This window comes from Amblyomma mixtum, chromosome 2 (assembly GCF_055824585.1).
Source record: "Amblyomma mixtum isolate Tamu chromosome 2, ASM5582458v1, whole genome shotgun sequence".
Lineage (NCBI taxonomy): Eukaryota > Metazoa > Arthropoda > Arachnida > Ixodida > Ixodidae > Amblyomma > Amblyomma mixtum.
In genome coordinates, this window is record NC_143013.1 from 120,724,008 (window position 1) to 120,751,183 (window position 27,176).

Here is a 27,176-nt window from a genome sequence, read left to right on the forward strand (position 1 = left end):
AGTTGGCCTGATCACCGCGTTTTATCGCAAAGTGCTTTCGCTGACAATGGCGAATTTATAAGCAAGAAAGGGCTCCAAAAAACGATGCACAGGTGTGATCATTACCTGTCATTTTCGCAAGAAGATTGAAGTGACGTCGAGACCACTTTTTTTTTTTTCACGAAATACTGAGGCTAGGCTACATCACTACCTGGTGCCAGGTAGTTAACATGGAGTCCATTCCGATCTTGATGTCCGTAGTTCAAATCGACTGGCAGCAAATGTTTAAACATTTGTTGTTCTGAGCAACTGTGAGTCGATTGGTGCCGAACAAATATTGCTACAGCCTGAAGGTATCGTAGAATCGCTTTCGCGGATGTAAGGCAGGACTTCACCAACCAGGTTTATTTCATCAAGCAGGCCAAGACGCGCCCCAAGCGAGCAGCCTAGGCGATGGCGATGAGTATTATACAGTGGTGAGAAGAATGAAGTCGCATACAGTACTCACACGAAGAAGTAAATTTTATGCGGCTGTCTTCAGCGTCACCTTAAGAAACACGTTGCTCCTCTAAGGCAAATGATCATTCCATGCTTGAATGGTAACCTGCTAAGCTCACCAACCAGTCTCCCAGACAAGTAATATACCTGGTGATGATATGGAACAAAGCAACCGCGATATCCATGTTGAAGTCTTCAAGAGAATTTCTGCTTTAAAAAACTTGGTTAGGATCCCTGACGTAAACAGTAGAGAGTCATCCTGTAAAATTTGAGGCAATAAAGCGTTATTCGCTTCCAAACGCACTACCTTCAGTTAGCGGCGTACGACCGAGAAGTTTCGCTAAAGAAGACATTTAGGTACTCAGCAAACAAAATTTCAACACCTACTTCAACAAGGGAGCACTCAACCCAGTTCCTTGTAGAAACTGCGTTCCCGGTCACACCGGCCATCTCTCACCAAGAAAAAACCCTGTTAACCACGTCTTTTATATGCCATAAACTACACGGCCTTGTACGAACGCTTCTCTTTCGTATCTGAATTGCGTTACAAACATCGTTTACGGCGTGCAGCACATTCTGAACAGCATATAAGCCAAAACATGCTCATTCTAATCGCAAGCCACCGCTGAGGAAAGACTTCCATCTCTCATCTGTTCTGTTTTCTTCGCTCGCTAACGACTATTTTTTACAGCCACTTCACCATAACTATGTCATTCCACGTTCAGACTACGGTGCCGCCTTCGTGCTCTCAATATGTACAGTGCTGCGTCATGGCATTAAAGTAAGGCCTAATATTGCCGGCTATCCACTCGCGCGTGTCTTCTTCCCACACGGGACAAAATGACGCTCACAAAATGAAGCACTCAGAGAAATCGTAAAAAGACGAAGAAAACTTCGAAACAGCGAAGACAGGTTAAGCGACGAAGGTAACCTTCATGGTTAAATGAAACAGCACACGTGGAATGCGCCGTCGTATATGAAGTCAAGCTGCGTAAGAACTCATGCCCTTCCACAGCTTCTCCCGTCGTAAAGGAAGGATGTATGGCGGCTACGTCCACCAAGCGGGTGCCTGTTCTGCCGAGGGCTTCTCGCCATTATGGCTCTCATCAGTCTCCAAACGGCGTCGTTCAGAGCGGGATAGGACCCGAGATAATGGCTCGCGCGTTACGAACCAGATGGGGGGGGGGGGGGGGGCGAATTTGAAAGAAACAAAAAACAACTGAACCGCAGCTTTGGGCTAGAAGCCACCTTTGTTTTTTGTTTGTCATCACGGTTGGAATCTTCACCCAGGAATACGTGTAGAGAGCCAACCGCGGTGAAAAAGAAATAATTCAGCCTTGTACAAATGGCAAAAAACTGACCTTAGTGGAGAAGCAATGAGAGAAAAGACCGCGTGCGGACGGATCTGAAGAAAACAGCTAAATGAAGAATAACTTGAGCAAGTTCCCTCCGCTTCCACCTTGTTCAGCGGCCCAAGTTAAGGACGACTGATTTGGATCAGAGCTCCGGAGACGAGGCCTGAGGTCATCATTAGGGACAAGTGATGGTGCCCTCGTGCACTTGTTCGTGATCGTCTCAAGAAAGAAAGACAGAACGCCGAAGCTGCCTACGTTATTCATAGCTGAGTGAGTGGCAAAATCACCTGTACAGAAGGCGGTCGTTACAGTGCCAGGCAGTTCTCACCGCTTACATTTCTCTGACAGCCAGATTAAGGAGAAGATATTCAACTTTTATCAAAGCTTGAAATGTGAAGGACAGAAGAACTCTGGTCCTGCCCCCTCCGACGGTTAGGGTGTCCTCAAATGCTGAAAGATCCCCCTACGTGGCTTGGTATGAAATCCATCACCTCGGTCCTGAGCTTTTTGCAGATGCTGTACCTCCAGGGGGACACCTCTTGAAGTGAATGCTACACTTGCATGTGCCACCCAAGCAGAACAAATGACGGAGGCAGCATGTGCACACGAAGGGACACAGCTGCTGCTCAATGCATTATTTCGGGCGTTATCAGAGCTTTAACAAGAGCAGCATAGTATCGACAGTGTTGCAAGCATAGCAATAAGTGCTGATGTAATGGGAGGAAGTCTGTAGATACAGATTTCTGCGCAGGCGTTAATCCCAGCAAGTGCGCACCCCCACAGTAACCCCTTTTAATCGATTTCAAATACATATTAATAAATACGCGCGCACCGATGATTTTCCTGTCATTGAGCGCGTATAAACACACTTATCTCGGCGCTTCTACGCACCTGAAATCATGTTTGAAAAGTTCATTACAAATTTAGCTGCACAAGTTTTTCATTACTTGGTGCTGTTCAAGCATTCTTGATGCAAGATCGCTTGGTGCAAGCATTCATCTTCAACCTGGCCTGGACATTATACCCGCCATAAGAAGAAACCGAACCATGACGTCCTTCCAGACTAGCGCTACAATGACAAAGCCTTCGTGTTAGTCGCTGGCACAAAAAAAACCGAAAACAAAATTTACTTGAAAGTAATGGCTTAACACGAACCTGGTCCGCCTCGTCGGACTAAATTGCTCAAGCAAAAGAGAAGGAGGCGAAATCATTAGCGCTGGCGCTCACAAAAAGCTGCTTACAGATTCCCGACATCTCTTCTTTTGCAGGCATCAGGGCCAGTTAGTGCCACCACGTTCTGACTAGCACAGACAAAAAAGAAATTTGGGGAGGGTAGGAAGCCAGGAGAGGAGGGATGTAAGTTTGGCCAGTTCACTTCAGCCACGAAGAATCAGTAGGAAAGTGCGCAGGCCATACGGTTTGCAACTGGGTCTTGCCGAGGGACTCTGACGATGTTAGTCCTCTATATTTATTCACTGACACGCCGCTTTGGCTCAGTGGCTGTGGAGTTCGGCTGCAGAGCCTACGGTTGTGGGATCGAATCTCTACCAGGACAATTGCATTTCAATGGAGGCGAAAAGCGATGACACCCATGACCTGCATGGGGTCAGAGCACCCCCAGATGGTCTGGAGCACCCCCAGCCCGGAGCCCGCCACTACGGCGTCTCTCATAGGCGGCCATGCACAGCATTGAGAAGTTTAACCCAACATACACCTACCACTTGTGTCATTTGAATGTGAGAGGAACTACCAGCCACACTTCTCAGCGTTAGGTAGGGGAGGGGAGTTGGGAGGGGAGTGCTTTTCACTCATCCGTATACATTTGAAAGAAGGTGGCCTGTAAGTAAGAATTTTCAATGCCTGAGCAAGCTACATTCGGCCCGCGCCATTTAAAGCTACCCCGGGGTTTTACGAATGATTTTCGCCATGGCAGCCTCCTTGGCCACTTCACAGGCGGTAATATACTATAAGAACGAACCATTTGGTCTGCGTATTAGTAAGCGTGGACTTCACTGGACACTGAACTCTGTCCTAATGTTGCGGCACTTTATCTCCCACACATGTAGAGAGCCAGGTTCTTTCACTGATTTCATATACACAGAGCTCATCACTGAGCGGTTTTAGTAAAGTTGCCCTGCAACCAACACAGTAACATTTTATAGCAGAAGGCTACTTTCGTTGGTCCATTTAAAGCAATGGCACTACAGTTTTTTCCTTTTTGTTTTTGTTGTTAATGTGTCGCATGCCTTCTTGTGACCAATATTTCAATCCGTGCTAAGTCACCTTACTTGCTGCAATATCACACCGTCGCATTTCGTTTCACTGTCGCATTTCACAGTCGCATTACATCTTCTCCCTGCGCCTCCCCCCCCCCCTTTCCATCCACCCGCTTTCGTGTGTGCCTCGATCCCTCAAGGTCGTCCAAATGCAATAATGCGCGTCAGTCCGACGCCCTGCCGCCCCCACGCATGCGCAAGAAATTGCGGCGAAATTGGGTCGCCGCGCTCCGATCTCAACACGCATTACCCGCGCATAAAGCCCGCCTGATTTCAGCACCGTGTAGGCGCGTGCATTCAATCACAATGCGGCGGCTTCATGACCTGATCTCGCCGCCCGTTGCGCAAGCAACCCAGATCTCGGCACAAGGGCCAAACAGCCCGCATTGCTGCTTCGCCTCGTTCCTCCTTTCCTCTCTTCACTCAGCTCCCTCTTTAGCCTCGCATCTGCTTGCCCGCGCCAATTTTCGAACGTAATCCGAGGCAAGAGATGCGCCCATGAAAGAAAATGCAGCGAAGCTTGCGTTGCGCAAAACCTAAGGTTATATGACGAACACGGCTCGCCAGTCTTTTTATCTAGGGTGCTAAAACACATCCGTAACGCTGTCGGGCTGAGTTCGCGTGGCACTTTCACCCTCTCGTTCCCTCTCATTTTTCTCCCGGCAATATTGTCGCCTTTGCGACCAGTGCTCGCAAATCCCTGCTGTCTCACTGCCCTTCAGTCAGGCTTATGCTCGATGGAAGGCTCAGGAAAGGAGGAGATACGTGGTTAGGTGACTGCCACCGCTGTTGTCATGTCATTATTGCATTTTGTCATTAAGGCTACGGTGGAGGATCTAGGCTCCCTTCTGCAAGGACAGTTGCTGATTTGGTTAAATTTGTGGGGTATTAAGGTCGCAGTTGTTAGTAACAACGCGTCAGCACCTGCTCTGTGGTCCCACAGCCCTTAGAAGGCAGCACGCGTTCGCCCTCCCCAGCTGGGTTCCTCCTTTAACCGCCTTGCCCATTAATGCTTGCCAGTGCTCCCGAAAAGGGTCAACGCATTTGCAGGTTATTAAAAACGCGAAGCACTGGTACTATTTTTTGCGCCTCCACTATTATCAGTTTTTGTTATGGCATGGTATGGTATGAGATTGCATGACTTGGTATGGTATGGTAGCGTATTGAATGGCATGGCATGGCATGGTATGGTATGGTATGGTATGGTATGTATGGTATGGTATTGCATGGCATGGCATGGTATGGTATGGTATGGTATGGTATGGTATGGTATGGTATTGCATGGCATGGTATGGTAGGGCATTGCATGACATGGTATGGTACGGTATTGAATGGCATGGTATGGTATGGCAGGGTATTGCATGGCATGGCATGGCATGGCATGTATGGTATGGTATGGCAGGGTATTGCATGGCATGGCATGTATGGTATGGTATGGTATGGTATGGTATGGTATGGTATGGTATGGTATGGTATGGTATGGTAGGGTAGGGTAGGGTAGGGTAGGGTAGGGTAGGGTAGGGTAGGGTAGGGTAGGGTAGGGTATTGCATGGCATGGCATGGTATGGTATGGTATGGTATGGTATGGTATGATATGGTATGGTATGGGTGTAACGTCCGGAAGCTGCAAGCTCGCCATTTGGGACGCCTTAGCGGTGGAGAGCTACGGAATAATTTCGCTAAAATGTGCGCCTTTAACGTCCAACATCGTATCGCAAACGGGCGTGTAGGCAATTCGCCATGATGAAAAGGCGGCCGCCGCTGCAGGGATTGGATTCGGTTTTTTATGCGAAACTTTTCTGCACTTCATTCAAATCACGGGGTAAGCATTCGTACAATCGGCTACGATATGGCAGTGCTTTGCGCATTCGCAGAAGTTATGGCCTATTTTCGAAGCAAAATAAATACCGCGGTTAGCAGTTGCATGCGCAACGTGAGCGCTCTAGGCGAATGGAGGATGTGTAAAATAAGGAAAATAGAGAGTAAGCGTCAAAAACGAATTCCACGAGAGCAACTACAATGAATAGCACGGCCTGCTGAGTATTTGAAAGGATCTTAGGCAAGTGTCGGTGGTATCACTGAGACCTCGGGCCAGCACCGCTCTCAAAGACAGGTCAGCTTTCTCAATGGTATTTTGAAAATACACTGAGGATAGCGAGGAATTAATTTTTTTTTTAAGAGAAAGCCATTCTGCGGCTCTCTTTGGGTATATCGTTGTGCGAACGGTAGGAGAGACGCATTTATTGCTGAGATAATTACATTCAAAAGCTTTCCCGCCGCTGCGTGATCATCGTTTCCGTTCCAGGCCCAAAAATCTTTGCCCGAGCACCGCAGTCCCCATGTCACATTGGTTGGTAGTGGCGACATCTGTATTTCATTTTGGGGGCTACTCTAAAATATAAAAAGTCCGTTTGTCGCTAAAGTAGCGTCTTTGTGATTGAAACGCGATGAAGTGTCTGTACAGGCGAAATTCAATTTGTCCTCAACATCAGTTTTAAGTGATGCTGTCAATCAATTTCGTGCTCCTTAGAAAGGGTGCCAACGCTAAGTCTTGCCTCGGTATGAACGCCACCACCTCTGTTTTGTATAAGGGGGCATCTACGCCACTGTGGTGAAAAAAATTCAACCTCGCCTCTGTGGCATTGCTATCAAGTGCTGCATTTTGCTCGGGTCTGCACCGGGAAGTGCACAGTAACTGCCGCCAGGTATTCAAATCTTACTACAGGTAGAAATTCAGAAACATGCCTTAAAGTAGTTCTGCTAAGTCCATGTTCTCAAGGGCAGTCCATGTCCTTATACTGAAAGGAAGAAGTTGCACTGGGTAGCGAGTCTTCGTAACCGACGCTCGTAGAATGTTCGAGCGGTGACATAAGCCACCAACTCGACTTCAGGTTTGGATTGGCGGTAACATGCGCGATAAGTACGGTCGTAAGGCGGTGGGATATGTTTTCTCAAGGCATATAAATGAAGCCCCTCGATATCACCAATTATTTTCTTTTCTCATTGTCAGATCTGCAAACGCTCCGCACGCTGACGGTAATTTACAAGCAGGAAACTCCCTGTGCACGTCGATGATTTTTAAAAATGACTGCTGATCATAATCAAAGCCTTCCAATTACGTTCTTCTTTTGTCCCTATCTCCCGCGTCTTTCATTCGCTACACATTAAGACGTTCAAGAAGCAGTACAGCAACGTCTCGCTTCTGTAGAGCGCTCAGAAGCGGAAATTGCAGGGCGAGTTGCATGCCATGATCTAAAACAAAAACAAAAAAAACGACACACAAGACGAGAAGGCGCACAGACACACTGTCGTTATAACTGATTTATTTTGGGCTCATCCAAGTAAAGCGCACATGCAAATGTGGACAGGCAAACGCATTTACATGTGCGCTTGCGCGAGAAAATGGCTTTAAGTACGTAGATGAGCCAAAACAAATCAGTTGTAAGTCCGACAAGTGTGTGTGTGTGTGTGTGTGTGTGTGTGTGTGTGTGTGTGTGTATGTGTGTGTGTGTGTGTGTGTGTGTGCGTGTGCGCGTGTGTGTGTGCGTGCGTGCGTGCGTGCGTGCGTGTGCGTGCGTGCGTGCGTGCGCGCGCGCGTGCGTGCACGCGTGTCTTCTTGTGGTCCTACGTCTCTGTTTTTTTTTTCTTTTTTAGAGCGCAGCTCTTTGGCGTCCGTTCCTGGGTTTCGCGTCGTCGTCGGCGTCGGCGTCGGCCTCGTAACCAGCTCCGCCCCCAATGTCACGCTTTTCAATTGGTCGAAATGCTCGTGACGTCACAGTGCGCGAATTTCAAATGGGGCCAATTGTACTTTGGCTAGTAACCATGCAACCAATCAAAGGGATCGTATAGTGATGCTGCAACTAAGTTGGACTGAGTTTAGATAATTGCTTAATTAATCAATTAGCCTAATTAATATAGAGGAGAATGAAGAGGTCAGAAGAAAAGAAAAGAAAGACGCGCGCCGCAGCGACAACAGCGTCCGCAGAGGAGACGCTGCTGAAAAAAAAAACAGATAAGTACGAAGCCGCATTCCTTCCACCACCACGCACTTCCCCACTCAGTAAGACGTTGCTCGTTTCATATACGTTGTGTCGAACATCCTAGACAGTTCCAACAATTGACAGGTTAATGACAGAACACGATGGATAGAAATACAAGAATATAAATATGGAATAGCCTAATTAACCTTTCTAGTTAGACCGCATAAATCAATAAAACCGAGAACGAAATTGGTCGAGTTGGGGAATCGAACCAGGGTCTCCGGAGTGCGATACGAGCACGCTAGCCACTCCGTAATCCCAGCTGAATGGTTTGGAATGAACAAAGGCGCGTCTAGCTAATACGGCGTCTTCGTTCACTCCCATCTTCCCCCTTTCCCTTACGGCGAGGTGCAGGTGTCCACCCAGATATGCGAGAGAGATACATTTCCTTTCCTCAAAAAATAAATTTACCGTCCAGCAAGGCGTACAGCCGAATTGGCGATGGCGTTCTGTGGACTCCCTGGCAGCGTTGCAAGACGCTGTCGCGTTCCACTCTTACAGGCGAAGCTTAACGCGTCCCACGGCTGTGACAACCTCGCGAGGCACTTGTATAGATCTCGTCTTTGAGAATCAAGCATTGGTGTACCAAGTCGAACATATATCAGTCTATTTCTCCGACCACAAAGCTTCCTTCATGACTGTCAAGAACTGTTAGTGGAGTCTTTGTTAAAGGAATACGTGTGAAAAATAAAAAAAAAATTATGTGATAGCGCATACATGTGTTGCTCGATTTCTTTGCCTCAATCTATCGAAAAGGTGAAACAGCTTATTTGCTGCGCTCAAATTTCGCATTAGGAAGTAACGTAATCGTCGGTAATTTTTTTTGGTATAACGGGTAGAGCTCTGGAGCTGCGCACTTTCCTTTATAAAAAGTGACACGCAGCCACAGCGCGTAGCCTTTCGGGCCAACGCTTCCGCAGAAGGTTGGCAGAAGCGCTGCGCCCGCCAGCTATGGGTTGTTCTCTAATTTCAGTTTTTACTGGATGACGCCAACTGTTTGAGCGCTCTGCACAAGAGTGCCGCAGTCTGTACTCTGAAGAAAAAAATAACTGCGTAAATGTCTTTTTTTCTCGTGGTAACAGAAGACAGCTATTGCATAATGAACTCAAGTAGCTGCTTGAGCCATTATCGGTAACTGTTTGTTGAAGACGGGCTTCCTTGCGGATAACGCACACGCGCACATGTGCACAAAAAAACTTACTCATGTAAGCTACAACGATGAAACCAGGCCTTCACTGAGGAAAGGCGAGGAGGTCGATAGATTTTCTCTCTCTCTCACTCTTTCAGACATTGGGGAGAAGAGGCTTTTCTTCCCTGGGGCTGAGGGTTCTGCTGTTTCTCATCGTGACAGGAAACGTCCCTTGTCGCATCTTAATTGAATAGTATTGATTGTTGGCTGCGCTAGGTAAAAGAAAACGAATGCTCTCTTTATAAGGGCAACAAAATGCAGCAGGTGCAAAACAAAAAAGAAAAACCAGGAGACTTCAGCGCAGCGTGTGTGGGACGAGGCGCTATTGTTGAACATCACCCCTGGGTGCTCGTACGTCCGGGACTCAAGTGCAAAGAATGATGCGGAGATTGTTGAAGTATGTTTTCGGTGGCGAGAGAGCGTAAATATAGCGACTGCAAGAAGCGAACGTAACTAGTCGCGTGAATGGCTTCCGGTATTCTTAAGTATGTTATCGCGTAGAGAGGACCAAGTTCGCTGCTTGGACGTGGCATTCGGCTTCTTTATTAATTGGTGCCTGCGCAATTTTTCCACCAAACAAGAGCTCATTTCAGCTCTGTTCTGTCCCTGGCTCACAAACGCGTGAAGTGCTTCTAACGGACCCTCATCGAAGAGCTGTGCCGAAACCGGAATCGGGCTTCGGGCTTGAACTCGTTTCGAAAAGGTCATCCTCTGCAGCGAATATGGTTTTAAGTAGGCTTGTTATCGAACCCGACTTGACGTAATTAATAAAATGCAAGAAACGACGTCATATTCGAGCGTAGCGAGACTGAAGACACCAATAACAAAGTTTTCCTCCCGGAAACGCGACAAGGAAAGAGAAAGTGCAGATTTTGGTTGCACTGGGTTACTTTTCAACCCAATAAAGATCATAAATAAGGCTCAGGTTGTGCGATTCAAATAGAAACGGATTCATTTTTGCGGGAAGTGCGCTGTCTTTCAAATCGGTGATTACACTATGCTCGATAAACCTTTTTTAAAGGACCTGTTTTAAAAAACGTCCCTCAACAGTTCTACATGTTGATGAGCACTGAATGAGCCTAACGCGAGAGCAGAACTCGAACTCAAGCTGTCGCGAGGCACGAGGTTATTACTGCCTTCATCCCAATAATAATAATAAAAAATAGCCGGCTCTTCGTACCTCGCATGGCTGAATAGGCTTCGTCGGCCTCATAGATGTACCAGGACGATAGATTCCGCAGTATGCTGACATTGTAGAACTATTGCGATATAATCCAGCTCTGAAGAGGGTTTAAACCTTTATACCACATATACTCAGTGATGTGCTGCACAGCCTAAAGAAAGCCGAGGTGATATTAAATATATTTTGTGCACTCTTTCCCCAACCCTGAAGAAGCGGCAGGTACAGCTAGTGTGCGATACGCAGTCAGATGTATGAGTGACTGATAGTTGTAAATGAAAACAGACGACAACAGACATTTACCGCGCCACATGCGTAGCGCGGGACAAGCAAAAAGAAGGTCCATGCCATTTTTATTACTCCGTGGCCCGTGTCGTATACGTATGTTTGCAGTGAAATAAGTTTCGTTCAAAATGCGCGAGAAGATAGCTCGTAACACGCGGCATCAAGCTTACAAAACGAGCTCTAGAAATCGCAAAGCATGCTGCAAAGAGACAGCAGGATTTATCGCACTGCATTAGAATAACACTACATTTCTGTCGCGCAGGAAAGCCACTCGCGTGGCGGAGATGAATCACGAGGGCACGAAGGAACTACTATTGAGTACGTGATCAATCTGTAGGATATACTAAGCAGCGTTGTGTATGTAGTGTGAAGGCGGAACGTTTTGAATTGCGTCACTGTGCTTCGCCACTCATCTACTCCCTTTCACTCCCGCACCACAGCTTTTCGTCCAGCGTTCTTCTCTTCTTGTTGAATATGCTAGAAACAACCCAGAATTGAAATTGAATTCATTTTATTCCACCATACGTTTTACCACCCAACAAATTTTAATATAGAGCGATCTTTCCTTATGCCAAAAATTGCCCTAGCTGTACTGTGAGACAACATTTCCAAAAATTTTTTTTTAAGGCGGGAAGGCAAGACATAAAAGAAACGAAGAAAATAGATAAAAGTAACACCAAAAGATATCAAAGAAGTTTGGAGAACAATGGCCATGAACTAACACGCACAAGCGTTTCGCATGTATGGCAGCCGTTGTGTAGTCCTTTTCCAGATCGCATACCGAAAGGTCAGCATCTAAGTCCGGGACCCGCACAGAACCACTAACTACGTTACAAACATTTGCAATGGTCAGCGGACTCTTATTCGCATAAGGTCACGACTGAGTGAGAGCAAGTAAGTTAGAGGCATGTTGATTCGCTGGGAACGTCAAAGGCACCCACGCGGTGGCTTCTCTGCCTGTGCTGTATATGTCGTCAGAGCGCCAGGTCAAGACACACGAGGCAACGCAGTTCGCCCGTGGCAGAGAAAGCAACTCCCCACTCCCTAAAGAACACCTCCGGACAACGACCGTGCTTTGAGCGCAGTTGAACGCGTGCTCTTTGCTAAACAAGGCATTTAGAACGCTGATAAGTGCTATGAGCGCAATAATAAACGGGTCTAAATGTCGACCACCTATCTGCATTAAAACTACGGTTTTGCAAGGTTACCCATGTCGAAACACAGCTCTGGATGAATAGAACTCTCTCGCGCACAAGCCGAGCGCAACTCCGAAGTTAATGAAACGTTCCACTTCTAAAATTGCGGATTTTTTTATCTAACAATTCTTGTAGCCAGTAAAGAGGGATTTCGAAAGACTGCTCTAGTTGATCTCGTGCTTTGCTAGCATTGCGCTCTAGTTTCCTGCGCTGCCCTGAAAATATGCAGGCGTCCACTATAGTCAGTTTATATCTCTCAACGCGCTTTGCAAACCGAGTTTGCCTGAATTCAGACTTTTGTTCGTGTTTTCTTTTTCATTATCGAAGTCCAAAAACCTATCGCAGAAATGACATCCTCGCATATCAAATATCCACTGCGCTCCCCAAACGATGGGCACGTGGGCAGAATGAGGTATTGTTAAGCTAGTCTATTACTAACGCTATCATTCAGAACTACACAGATGCCACGCAAAGTTTCGTTGGAAAATGGAACGCGTTGTTTCACACCAAGTTCACAGATGTACCTGTAAGGTGTCGCGACAGCAGACGGCTCAATGAGCGGCACTGCCTAGAAATAGTTATAAGCTGGCATTAAATCTGTTATACACGTGCCTGAAGAGTGGCACTGAACTCTGTAAAAGCCATGATTCTATTGTTTATCGGTTTTAGGTACAAAACATTCCCCGGTTTTAGCGCCTATTTCCTCTTGCACATCTTCCCGCTCATCATATTTGCTCTTTTTACGTTTTTTTTTCATTTCTCAGCGCACGTTGTTGAAATTTCGGAGGTCCATCACAGAAGCACGAAATGCTGGGCGGCTTGGCTCAGGATGCGCAAAACACATGCTCTTATATCCGTCACTGCAATATATGAGGGCCTTTTTCTTGGTGTGAGCAAAAGCGAAGAAAAAATTTTGCTAGCTGAATGACTCTACGACAGTTACCTCAGTGGTAATCTCGTTGGGGGCAGTCCATCTAGAAATTTCAAGGTGTTCATGAAACACCAGAGGCTCATTGCCTAATAACCTAAGTTCAGTAATATCTTTACAAGTAGTATCTATACTGTATGTTTAAAAAATGTTTACTTTTTAGCGTGTCATGCTGACAATAGTCACCTAATACTATTTCAAAAGAAAGTGATTCGATTTTCCGGTGATTTCACCCGTACAGCGTGCTCTAAGATTTGAACACTTCGAGTGCAGCTTTTCGCGTATTATCCAACTAAAAAAATACAGAACAATATTCTGCTCAACAGATGCTTCAGGAGTAATTTTTAATTATGATTACTTATTTCCTAACCTAGTTATTCTAATGAAGCAACATCCTGCATGATGCGTCGTAGAGCTAACAAGTCTCCGATAGGGTACCACTATGCGTCACAAAGCCTGCAGTTTGTTGAGTCTTCTACATACATGAAGTGCTAGATAAACAAAAGAACGACCTGAGTCTTTCATTTCCAAAACAAACATGGTTTCTTCGCTGTTGTAGGTTTCTTGTTTTCTTCCGGCTACGTTAATTGTTGCGACCGAATCGCAACGGCCGCGTATCCTTCTTTCGTTCCCTCGGGCTAGATAAAAATTACGTGCAGGTTTCTTTCTGTTTTTTTGTTGTGTATAAGTCAATATTCTGGCTTTTTGCGAGCAAATCTGTCTATTCTTTCTTTCTTGTTGTTTTCTGGGAATTACGTGAATGCCACTTAGTTGTTTTTTTCTTTTCTACCTTACTGCGCCTCCGAAACACTTCACCTTTTTCTCTAGCTTTCTGTCCAAATCTGTTTTTCTGTATTACACCCAAGAAATAAACAAATAGAGCTGCATAATTTTTAATTATTGAAAATTCTTTACCATGCCCTTAAAGCATGTCGTCTATTGTACGCATATTCAAACAGGAACTTTTTTATTTATTAACGCCAATGCACCTATATACCCCAGAAACTAGCAATGGTCACGCGAGAGCGCTTTGCTCACCATTTATTTTCCGTTCACGTGCTGTCTAATAATTTGCATACCATTTCGATCGGAGCTCCACTTTTTAGCTAGTAACACTTCGGTTCTAAGTAAGGTATTTTGTTAAAAAGGACCCTCAGCGGAAACAGTAATTGTCGGCGCATGCTGCAGTCTATACGCATCTCCGGCCTTAAACCATATGAGCTGCTTCCAATCAAACAGTGGTTGAAAACATCTCAATTATAGATATGCGTGTGTCAATCTCGTCTGCGGCGTCACAGTTTGGGTTCTTGGAACAGCGATCTGTAAAAAGGTAAGAGTAATTTCATCAAAGCTCCCACGGTACGGAAACTGTGACTGCAATGCGGGTGCTTTTGTGTCCAGGAATCTCACAGGGATCGAGCCGGAATATTTTCAAAAATGCTGTTTCCATAGTAGGAAAAAGCAGCAGTCCGCGGGGTATGCTGAGAACAAATAGCGAGATGAAAAGAGACAGCGTGAATAAGGCCTAGCCGACAGCTGGTTTCTCTACGTTACCTTGACATCGGTCTGTGAATTTCAAATATATATTCAACGAATCATACTCCCACATTCGACGAAGAACGAAATCTGATTTGTGCTAGCCAGCCCCAGATATTAAATTTCGAAATTCGGCTTAGACGTAGATGTGGCAACAGTTTACGCTCTAACACTAGATGCCTGTTCGCCGAGCTTCTTTCGTCAAACGAGTTCAACTACAAAGTTTCCAAGGAAAAACTTATATGCATGTATTTTTCTTCCTTCCATGGATTTGTATGCCTCTCGTTTTTAGTGTACAGTGGAGGAGCTCCTGAGACGCAGCTGGTTGCTGTAGAGGTCTGTATGTTGCCATTCCTAAAAAAAAAAAGGTGAAAGATTTCGGGAAAAGGAAAAGAAGTCTCGCAACTTTTCTTGGTAGAGACAGAACGCTTCAAAATGGATGAATGCGAGAACGCTTAGGATAATGCAAGTACTATGTAGTGTCGTGCCGGCGCCCACATTTCGCTGGCGGGCCTGTCTAAACCAGCGCTGCGCGCCCGCCGGCGCTCAAAGCAGGCCCAGACTTTCTCGGACAAGTCGCGACATGCAGCGTGACTCATCCCGTCGCCGCGGCGCCGACACGGACCCTTCCTCCTCTCCTCCTCTCCGTCGGTGCGAACTCCTCCGACGCTCGCCGGCTCTCGACCATTGGTCTAATTTGAACGGTGGCCAGTGATTGGAGGGTTTGAACGGCTGGCTGCCGTAACCGTTACCAGCGGCTATAAAAACGGAGCCGCGCTGAACCCGAGCAGCAGACGGGCAGCAGAAGAGCCATCACGCCGGAGCTACGCTCGCCGCCGGGGCCGCCCTTCTGTGTGCCTGCCCGTGGTGCTCTTGACCGTTGTATCATGTAAAAGCCCTTGTACATACTGTACATAAAGTTCATTTGACTCACCGTCGCCTCGACCGTTTCCTGGCTCGGACACCCAGTCCCAACAGTGGATGGCAGCTGCGGGATCGACCGGCGTCAGCTACCTCGGCGCGGTGAGTGCCTGATGTTTTCCCCTGAATTCGCCAGACTGCTCTAGCACACGTGATTGTAGTCTAGAGTAGGGCTGTGTGTGTAGCACTGTAGAGAGCTTTGCTGTTTCGAGCCAAGTCGGAGCGCTTTGAAACGAAAGCTGGTGCAGAGGGAGTAAACGGGGCGTTGTTGGAAAGAATTACTTGCGCGCATCATGCTAGTAGCGCTATAGTATTGAACGGCAAGGGAATTCTAAGAAAAGGGCAAACTACAAGAGGCTATTGTGCGCGATGGAGAACTTCAAAGTGAAGGAACTCATCGAAATTTGTGAAGAGTTGGGCATTGATTTGGGCCCCGCAAAACGAAAGCATGCGATTCTTGAGATCATGCGAAGGGAGAATGTAACGGCTGAGGAAGCCAATGAGGCCTGGGAAGAGATCACAGAACGCCGTGAGCGCGAGGAGGCCAAAAGACGCCGTGAGCACGAAGAGGCTGAAAAACAGAAACAGCTTGAGCGCGAAGAGGCAGAAAAACGGAGGCAGCTTGAGATAAAACGGCATGCCCGCGCTAAGAAACTGATGGACCTGGAGCTTGAAGCACACGAGATCTTCTATGAGAGAGATAGAACATTGTTCGCTCTGCATGAGACCAACGGTCAGCAGCTGAGAGACAGGCCGCAGCCCTTCGTGATCGCCGAAGATATCTTGCGGAGTTCGAGCGTGTTTGCGAGAGAAAGCGCGTTGAGCGGAATGGTTGGGCACAGAAGTTGGTAGCCCTGCTTTCCAGCGAAGCGTATGACGTTGTCAAGCGCCTGTTGGACGACGGCTTGGCGGACTACGATGAGCTGAAAAGCTTCTTACTGACGAGATATAACGTGTCACCGCTGGACCTTCGCCAAAGGTACCTGCGAGAGAATAGCACCCCATCGTTTAACGATTTTTCCTACCAGTTTAAAGCCGACATTTTAGAATGGCTCGAAAATGCGGAAGGTTCGGAAGATCGGGACACAGAGGTAGAGTGCGTCGCTGTAGAGCAGCCCTGCCAGTGCGGCACAGAGGAAGGTAGTCCGTACGTGGCAGATGTAACTGCTGCTGTAACAGTGGGAATTGCCCCGTATTCGCCAACTGAGAAAGCCTCTATACCATCGGACAAGGTAGTCACAGCATCGGACGATGCACTTACAGAGGTCTCGCCCATTGAAATTGTGGCGGAGTTACCGGAAAGCGAATCTCATAGCGCGTCGAAAGCAGGAGAAGTTGCCGAACAGGGCAGAGAGGACGTCCGTCTGGACATTAATGGAAACGTCTGCGCCGACGCAAGCGAAGTAGATGAGGACGGCACACCGTGTTGTGCAGCGCGTTCGGCAGAGATGCAGAAACCCGAAACTTACGATCAACGGAAGCAGGCGCATGGAGAGTTTGCGGACGCTGAGTTGTGCGTTAGTGTCTCTGGCGAGGAATGCGAAACGAGTCCCGTGCTTTCGCACTGCTCTGAGCTTTGCGACATTCCAGAAAGCAGCTGCAGTAGCGGGAACACCGCGACTGAGTGCACAGCCGACCCTCAACCGAAATTGGCTGAAACGCGTCAGGAGCATGACGAGAGCTGCGTGTCAGCATTAATGTCAGTAGAAAACACTGGTTCGTCTGCGCCTGAAGAAACTAAGGTGCTAGACGACAGTGGAGGACAGAACGTTCCAGACGACATAGGGGCGGTAGACGTCATTCCATCGGAGGGAGATGAGGACGAATGCGCACTCAGAGACGCTGAGCAGGAAGAGCGCAGCTTTGAGGAACTTAGTGAAGGCGCCATAGATAGACGTGAGCCAGGTAGCGCACGTGAATCGGCTGAGAATCATAGTGACATTGTCAGAGAACAGGAACCTAGGCGACGAAAGCAGCATGTGCTGCCTCAGGAGAAAATGAAAGGAAAGCACAATAAAGAAAGCTGCAATCGGAAGGAAAGTAACAGCCAGCTCCGAAATGTGAGCTATCACCACAAGGTGATAGACAAGCAGTGCTGCCGCCGAAAGGACAGTAAAGGCAAGCTCAAGAGAGAGAGCTGCCACCGAAAGACGATGGAAGGCAGGCAAAAGAAAGAGAGGTGCCGCCGAAAGATGAAAGGCAGGCATCAGAAAGAGAGGCGCGGCCGAAAAGAGAGAAAGGGCAAACGGGCGAAAACGGGTTTCCACCATCGGAAGCGCCAGCGTCGCCGGCAAAATGACTCCAGTAAAGTAAGTCACGTTGTCAGCCCTGAAACTAACGTCAGAATCAGAGCTAAAGAAATGTGCGAGGCATCACTATCGCGCAAAGCGAAGCGCATCGGTGTGTCGAGGCACATAGATCTGAGCAGTCGAATAAACTGCAAAAAGAAATCGTACAAGTATTCGTGCGGGAAAGAGTATCTTGGGGAGAAACCGAGATACAAGAGAGCGCTGCCCGTGAGGCGAAAAATCAAGGAGCGGGATAAGTGTGAATCTTGCCGCCAGCACAGAGAGAGCGAGACGCGCAAAGGCGCGTGTTCTCAGGACGGCTCTCTCTTTCTGCTGCAGTCACGGGAGCAACCGCGCTCCCACAGAAAGCGGCACGCGCGCGCAAGGAAAACGCGAGAACGGCTCAAAGAGCGAGAGATTGTACGAGGCCGCAGTGACAGGGGCAAGAAAATTGCCAAGAAGAAACCGTCGAAGCGCTCGGCCAAGCACAGTTATCGCGATAGAAAGCCGCGATTCGAGATGACGCCCCTTAGTAGGCTCAAAATCAAAAGGCTAGCTAGAGGCGAACCTCACATTCATTGGAGAGGCAAAAAGGTGCGCGAGAAATGGACGACTCGTGGGAGATCTCACTTGCCACCACCAACAGATAGAAAGAAACAACAGTCCAACCGGAAGCGTTGCGCACTCGCTATGGGACGTCGCGACTGGTGCGCGAAGCGCAAAGAAAGGGACAAGTTGCCAGTCTATGAAAACGAATCGCTCTCGTACTGTAGCTGCCGTAGAAACTGGAAAGACAAGTACAGAGAGGAAGAAAAGCGCGTCTACCGCGAAAGAGGCAGAGACATTAGCTACCGCGGTGGTAGAGAGAGAAAGAAAAGCGCGTCTACCGCGAAAGAGGCAGAGACGTTAGCTACCACGGTAGTAGAGAGAGAGAGAGAAAAGCGCAGCACAGCGAAAGAGGCAGAGTCCCTAGTTTCCGCTGTAGCGGGTGTCGTTTACCGTCCCGAAGCGAGGAAAACGCAAACGTAGACGCACTAAGCCGTGTGTTCTAAGCAAGGCTGGCTTCGCCTCCTCGTGACCTACATTTTGTCTCTTCGCGAACAGCTGTTAAGTTCGCTCGTAGATCGGGGAAAAATTTATGTCCTCATTTGTGGCCTCAGCTGAGTGTTCTTCTGGCCGAGTGAACTCAAGAGAGCGAATTTATCTTGCATTCATTTCATTCCGAGTGTTTCGTGTGTTTGACACTTTGTTTGAGTTCATTATTTTAAGAGTTCTTGTATCCCACATGTGTCTCCTGTAGAAGAGGGAACAAAAGGGGACACAAAATATAGCCAGCAGAGTTTTTTTTACTTTGAAGTCCGGTGTTTTGACGGGTGACGGAGGGCACTTGCTCGTGTTGGGTGTTGCCTGTTGTCGGTCGGTTCTTCGCAACATGCAGAACGATCAACGACCGATGCTGAAGGACCGAGCGAAGCTGATCCAGTCACCTGGGCGACTAAGCTGCGGAGCAGTGATCCTGTCCTGGCGAGCGGGACCCGTTCTCGGAAAGGAGCCTGGAGCTACCTGCGGCTGAACACCGGACGAGAACTTGGAGGAGCCTGGCGTACGAGCGCGCCCCGCATCCGAGCCACGCGGAAGTAGCTCGTCTTCGTGGCGCATTGTCTGGCGGCGGTGGTGCTGTCGTGCCGGCGCCCACATTTCGCTGGCGGGCCTGTCTAAACCAGCGCTGCGCGCCCGCCGGCGCTCAAAGCAGGCCCAGACTTTCTCGGACAAGTCGCGACATGCAGCGTGACTCATCCCTCGCCGCGGCGCCGACACGGACCCTTCCTCCTCTCCTCCTCTCCGTCGGTGCGAACTCCTCCGACGCTCGCCGGCTCTCGACCATTGGTCTAATTTGAACGTTGGCCAGTGATTGGAGGGTTTGAACGGCTGGCTGCCGTAACCGTTACCAGCGGCTATAAAAACGGAGCCGCGCTGAAGCCGAGCAGCAGACGGGCAGCAGAAGAGCCATCACGGCGGAGCTACGCTCGCCGCCGGGGCCGCCCTTCTTCTGTGTGCCTGCCCGTGGTGCTCTTGACTGTTGTATCATGTAAAAGCCCTTGTACATACTGTACATAAAGTTCATTTGACTCACCGTCGCCTCGACCGTTTCCTGGCTCGGACACCCAGTCCCAACAGTAGGCTTTCCAGGAAATATTTATTAAAACAGAGACCAAATCATCTGTTTGTAAAAATACAGTCGCCAGGGCTCACCGCTGCTCGAAGTTTCTATAGTAACACGGTTTCTCTAGTTACCACAAGAAACACAGACAATGATGATAAATTTGAAACCAGGCTAACTAAACTTTGTACTTTTGCTCGAAATACGTTGCTACTACTGTAAAAATGACCATTAGTCCAAATAAAAACTTACGTTCCTTGATGTAGTACAGGCTTCATTTAGCGCATGTAGCAAATTTGATGACACCGTGATCTATCTTGCCTGTTGTTTCGTCTTGCTTTGCACTGTGCTTTTTTGTATAATTTACTTGTTCGGCCTGTTATTGACTGCAGCAACACTGCTATCCTGTATGTCTTGTAGCCGCTGTGAAACGGTCTGCGGCCCGCAGCACTGGTAAATAATTCATAATAGTAAAAACCGAAAATCTGAATAATGCCTCGAAGCTCTCTTAATGCACAAAGAAAAACACGATGCCAGCCTAAACTGGCAGAAGTGACTACATATCAATTCCTTTTCCTTGGATGAAGCGAATCCTGTTGACTTCATGGAAAATTGTTAATAATAAATAAATTGATTGCCAGATAAGCAAAGACGCAGTATATGTATCACTCCTGAAGGGATCCCGAACCACACCGCGACGTATGGGATGAATGCCTGAGTGAAAAATGGAAGAGGAAAACGAGGGCCGCAGTAGAGGGCTCGAGCATGACATAGACTACCAAGAGTTATCAAACTTGCTCCCACATAGGAAAGTATAAAGGCGGCCTTTTGCATTTCGCCTCCATCAAAACAGCGGCGTCCACTGCAGGGGATTCATAACCAGTTGTCGTTCTGAGCAGCCAAACGCCCTGAACACTCAGCCACCATTGAGCGGTTTCGTTCCTAGAAACTGGCACTTAAGACCAAGACCAAGGCCGCCTGTTTAGAACACTCAAGACCATTATAAGAGCGTGAAGTTTCACCATTACGGCCTTACGTTTGTAGACGACGTGCACTAGGACTTTACTTGCAGACGCGCCTGTAAGCACACACGCACAAGCGCACTTGGAGAGAACAATGTGGATATTGCCCTGCTAGATTAGTTACATCCTCAATAGAACCAAAGCCGGAAATCCACGCCCAAGTAAGATCACAGACCACCAACCTACTCTCTTAATCGCTTGCTCACTGGACTTCATTGATTGATTGATTGATTGATTGATTGATTGATTGATTGATTGATTGATTGATTGATTGATTCATTCATTCATTCATTCATTCATTCATTCACTCATTCATTCATTCATTCGTTCATATCATCTTCGCTCATTTGTTACTCCAATTATTCGCTTGTTTCGTAACTCAGTCGCTTACCGATTTATTTCCAAGAACTTGCATATTCTTGCATATTCTTCTTCTACTTGCATATTGCACATTCTTCATATTGCACATAATTTCGCATTCTTGCATAACTTGCGTATTCTTCTTCTAGCTCACTGTCTGCAGGATGTGTAAAACTGATATGTGCAGAGAGGACAGGGCATATGTTATGCTCAGACTGAAGATTGCAATCGGCCACGCATACTCGCGCCATAAGATCTGCGGCTAGAATGGACGTGTTTCATGCCGATGCGCAGAGACTTGCTTTGGACAAAGAACACCTCAGCTATTGCACTAATGAATCTGCCGGACATCCGAGGCAAAATTGAGGAGAAAATCAAAAATTTAAAAAACGACAATAGTTGTTAGAGGGATACTGAGGTGGTTTTCGAATCAGCTAACCTTCTAGGGTTTTGAAGTAGTGTCATTGCTAATCACGTCTGTGAAATTATTTTCTCGATTTTGGCTAAAACAGTGGCGCAATCACCAATTAAAAACGCGATGTTTAAATTTCCCGCGCCCCGCGCGAGCGCAGGAGAAGGGAACAGCGGAGAGGGAAACCTCGTCCATGTCGGCCAGCGTGACGTCATGTTGAGGAGCCGGGGATGCTTCGGCGCACCCGAGCGCGCTTTCAGCGCGCGTTGTTTCTCGTGCTGCATGCGTTGTTCCTCGTACCGCGTGCGTTGCGACGTACAAAGCCTGTCAGCCGACCTTGAGAATCAGATTCAACAGGTACTACTCTGCGTTCGTGTCCACGAACAACTACGGCCGCAACTGTGTCGTATTCCACTGTTTTCCGCAAGATCACAAGCTCGCAGCGCAACCGCTCGCTGCTGTGAGGCAGAATTCAAGCCGACTAAAGCAAGCTTACTCTGCTCGAAACACTTTCGTAAGAGCGGCTACAGGCAGAGCTTGTCCTAGTGTGATCTCTGGAGATTTCTGTCGAAAAGGCGCGGCAGAACCATGACACAGTTCCATCGATTTCCTCGCGCATAAGAGGCGTGTCACCATTCCGAAGAAGCGCCTCTTTTAAAAGCAGAAACATGCTCACTTAGCCCCTGAAGAAACCTTATAGAGGCTTAAGCATGTGTCGCTCTCCTCAGCTTAGGTGCGGCCAGACCACCTTAGACGTGCTCAGCAAGGCTTGGTTAGTGATTTTATACTCGGTTCGACGTGTCCAAGCAAGCAAGCAAGCAAGCAAGCAAGCAGAGCAAAGCACAATAAAGCAAAGCAAGCAAGCATCGAAGCTCTTCATATGCGGCATCTCGTTTAATCCTAGCTAAGCAATTAAAATGAAAGCGTTCGACATTGATTTTGGATGCAAATTTATGAGAGAAATGAATGCCAACCGAGATTTTGCAAAAAAACACCGCAACCTTACTCGGTTTCTTCATCAAGTTGTGGGAGCGGGCGAGTTGCAGCCAGCTTGGCTTTTAAACACACATATAGTTGGCAACTACTTCACTGAACCTAAAGTGCAAATCTAGGAAGGGCGAACGTTTCCGAGGCAGCGATTAATATTTTCTGGCCTCTGCTGAACGCGCCAGGAGTGAAGCGTATTTGTGCGCGTATTTGGGTTGGTTTCCAGCGCACCATGATTGCGTCACTATCTTGTGGTCACATGCCTCGCAGTGCTTGGCCACTGCGCTTCGCTAATTTTGACACCAACTTTGTGCTCCTTCATCGTTCACTTGAAATACTTTCTTGCCCCAACCTGCAACGCCGGGTACTGAGAACAGGATTTACACAGTGCTTTGGGCCTTTTCTTTAGGATGACGCTCTTCCGGGCGAGCCAGGAGGCGTCCGGTGGTGGTAATTGACTTGAGTATTGTTCGCACCCCTTCCTTTCCGAGAATACGAGCCGATGTTGTGCTGGCACCTTTTACGCATGGTCTGTATCGCGTCTTTCACGCTGGCGTATGCTTGTGCTAGGCATAGAATTTTTTGCTTGTGTCTTTTTTGGTTTCAGGCGATACGTGGAATGAGCAAACTGTAGTATCCTTTTCTTCGGTGGTCAGTAAAAAAAAATAGTCGCCGTATTCGCTTTTACAACGACACGGAAAGCTGCGATCTGCCCTCAACGCAGCGCCGGATCCGCATCGGCAACTTCTCCAGTCCTCAAAGTGACGTCACGACCTCTCTTGACCAAGCACGGGCGGCGGCGCGCCGCGCGGCGTGCCCCGCGGCACAGGCCGCATATTTCGGCTAAAAAAGGCAATTCGCGCTTGTTTTTGCCTTATTTGGATGCGATATTCCAGTATGCAGTATGAAAAACTGTAGGATGCCGCTGCCAGCCCGATTTTCAGAAAAAGTGCTTCAGTCTCCCTTTAAAGCCTTCTCTGGATCATTGGGTAAAAGTACATCAAGTTTACCTTTTTTTTTTTTTTTGTCAACAAGGTTTGCCGCTCATGCACTTTAGCGTGCCCTGTTAACACGTAACCTTCCTTCCCGATGCCCTTGCGGGCCTGCAAAGTGTAATGAAAGCAAAAAGATTAAACAAATGAATCTATTGCACCCTGACTAAACTAGTAAAGTTTTTGCCACCGCCCAACAATTCATTTGTTCTTTTGCCAAAGCAGCGCATCGAAGTGACACCTCTTTTACAAACAGCCGCCTTCGGAAGATGGCCTTGGTAGAGCCGTCATGCTCAATGTGCGTCATAAATCCTTTTCTCTCCCTTCGATACATTTATATAGCGTAGTGACTTATCGGGTCTTCACAGAAGCCCGCTCTTTCCTGGCCTGTCGAAAGAAAGCAGTATAGCCAGGTTCTAGCTAATCTCAATCGTCGATCGTAATCACAGTCGTCTTTCGGGTACATCTGCACCGCTCGTCAAGTGCTCTTACCATCTTACCATAAGGCCAGCACTTAGTGCAGAGGCTTCATTCGGAGGCTCCAATGTAAATAGAATCAGGTTTAGAACGCTCTGCGATAAGCAACGTCCTTTAGTTTGAGGAACAAGAACACGCACTCACAGAAGGCTTCCTTTCCGCGACCGCAGAGCGGAATGTCCGAACCTCTGTGCCAAGGGACCTCATGTACAGTCTCCTTGAAATATGCGGTTCAATGGGCTCTGCTGCTGGCATTTATCGCCATGTAGCAGCACCCAGAGCTATCAAAACAAACTTCGGATGCATTGTATCAGCGAAGAGAGGCTGAACGACTTTACGTTAGGAACTTGTCTGCCGGGGTCAACCCCGAAAAATACGAGACGCCTGGTGATGGCATGTCTTGCTCATTAAGATTTAGTTGCGTACCAGTCACCCTAAGATAGGTAGACATTTGAGTAGACGCTGTTAGGGTGCGGAACTTTAGTCAGAAATGGTGCAGCATAGTCACCGTGGTAAAAGGAGTGAAATATAAAATAAGAACAAAAATCAGTGTCAGTGGGTTATTGCCCAAATATGTTGAATCTGTTATTCTATCATTTACATTCATAGATCACTCGGAGTCTTCATGACTATGCTGGCGCTGTGATGCAGCGGCTAAGCGATGGGGCCACTGCCCCGGAAGGTGGGGCTTTCAAACGAAGCTACCGGTGGGGCTTGCGAGACCTAGGTTGCTCTTCTCAGGCAACCGCTCGTCACAAATGATTATTACAACTTCCGCCTGCCACGGTGGGCAGTTTGCTCACAATCAGGTTGGCAGGTTGTGATGACACCACAAGATCACGTGACCTAAGTCACGTGACCTAGGTGGCTAACCTACCAACTTTGTTTCTTATTTGTGGATTTTTCGCTCGCTCCGCCGCCGTCGTAGGCGATAATGACGACGCCCGATTTTGGCTAAACGGGACCCTTAACGATATTTCGTTAAAATGAAATGTTTTCCCTAAACGTACCAGGCTTTGGCTACCAGCAGTAGAGTTGTGCACGTTTATGTAGCGCGCATAGGCACTTGGAAGCAACAAAAGAGAAAGCAACCATTAAAATAAACAAAACTTTCGTCACAAGCTGTCGTCCTCAGCCGCAGCCGTACGGAAAGTGAGATTGAGCTGCTGCTTATGCACAGGAATCGTTTCTAAGCTACTGAGGTGGAGTCCAAGTCACGTGGTTCACTTGTCTACCGCACACGAGTGATATAAGGTGCTTTTCACAGATTGTGAACACCAGCGGCGATGGCGAATTTCTGAGCAAGGTCAGTGTCTGTAGTCCATTCACAATTGATGTCATCACATATCGCATTGATTTTCTCTAAAGCTGCATACGCGAAAGACGGTTCACTTGCAGCTCAAACCTTTTTGCACACTGCCTTTTCTTTTTCTATAAACTGTCGCTTTATCAACTTTATCAACTTTTATCAACTGTCGAAGACTTTGGATGGAGAATCGCGAAGCATCTAGCTCAGGACACGACGCGACATGGAAACAAGATTACCTTGGCTAGCAAGGTACTAAGAGTTTAAAAACATGTGCCAAACAACACAGGGCAAGACGACACGACACGCACGAATGAGGTGCAACTTGGCGCATACCAGCTTTTGAGATAATACGACAATCTCACCATCAAGACCTCGTTTCGATCGCAACAAGTACCCGCACGCAACAAGGAGGAGCATCGCCAAGCCGCGACAAAGCATCGCATTCGCGCTATATAAATCACTGCCGGTTTGCGACCGCGACGCCCTCGAGGAGGGTCAAGAAAAAATACATAAATAAAATCGATAGGAGGATCTCCCGCCACATCACTACTTTAGCCCCGGGGCCAACGACCGGCGACGATTCCCTCAAAGCGATTTTCCGCGCTCATTGCCCTTCCCATCACGCCTGCCTGCCGCCTCCCCTTCGACATCTCCAGAACGCTGGTGAATGGCCTGCTGGGCATTCAGTCGTACAGCAGCGAGCAACGACGCACCGCGCAGTAAACAGGGCGAGTTCGATCGCTGTGGTCCTGTCGCTGTGCCGTCGTCTCCCACCGCAAAAGTAGAAGTTTCACTGCCTGCGGCGTCCTGCTCTCCTCTGGGGCACGGGATCTGGAGAAGGCACCGCCAAAAAGCACGGCGCAAAACAACGACAGTATCCACAAGTGGAAAGAGGGTGCAGGGCCGAGGGATGGTAGACCAGTGTGTGTTGAGGGTAGGGGGCGATGGCAGAGGGTGTCTGGACGTTGGCTTGTGGAGGCGGACGTGGTCTGCGCGCGACATGGCTGGCTTTGCTAATCGCGTAACAGAAACGGACCCTTCAAGGCTTTCGCTGCAAACCCCCCCCCCCCCCCCCCCCCCGTCGCCCTCCTGCAGGACGTTCTCCCGAACCTGCTGCAATAGAAGAGTGCCTCTTGTTGACCCCTAGATATCTCCTGGCCCCTGCAACTCGGCGCTGTTCTCCGAGGTCGCCCAGTTTTCTTTTCGACATTGTCGCCGGCTCCCCTCAAACGAACGCTGTTTATCTGCCGTGTTGTTCTTCACAGTTTCCTGAAGAGAGAAGTGGTGTTGGGGTAATTAAGTCAAACAGCTCGGAAAAGACTTGAGGCGTGGGTTCCGCGAATGGCCGAACTATTGTTTTGCTGAGGTTTGTGTTCGGCTGTATACAGCTTCAACCCTTTCGTTTAAATTTTGATTATTTTCACACAACTGGATGAGTGAAAAAGACGAAATAAACGAAGGGTTTAATGGAAAGAAGCAAGCGAACTGCGAGAGTGGAATTTTCTTCCTTTAGGTCCAATTCAGGAACCTGCATGAGCGTTTCGTCACTTCAGAGCAAAAGTCTATAGGCGAATAAAATTTCTATTTTGAGCGACACTGGTCAAAGCTTGAATAAACAAAGACCCCGTAAAGAAGCACGCGGAGTTAATTTCCACAGCATTCTCATACTGGACTGACGCATTTGCTAGGAACGCCACCCAGACAGCAGCGAAACATTTCCAACTAAGCGACAATAACAGATACGGAGTTTAATACGTTGAGTTCAGCACATTCTCGTGACCTCAA

The 27,176-nt window shown here is 48.0% G+C and overlaps 1 protein-coding gene across 1 annotated transcript in view; it reads right to left on the reverse strand.

The window, feature by feature from the left end:
• Positions 1–27,176, reverse strand: part of CCHa1-R (CCHamide-1 receptor) — a 425,261-nt gene that overhangs the window by 286,844 nt on the left and 111,241 nt on the right. The gene's annotated exons all lie outside the window — the stretch shown is intronic.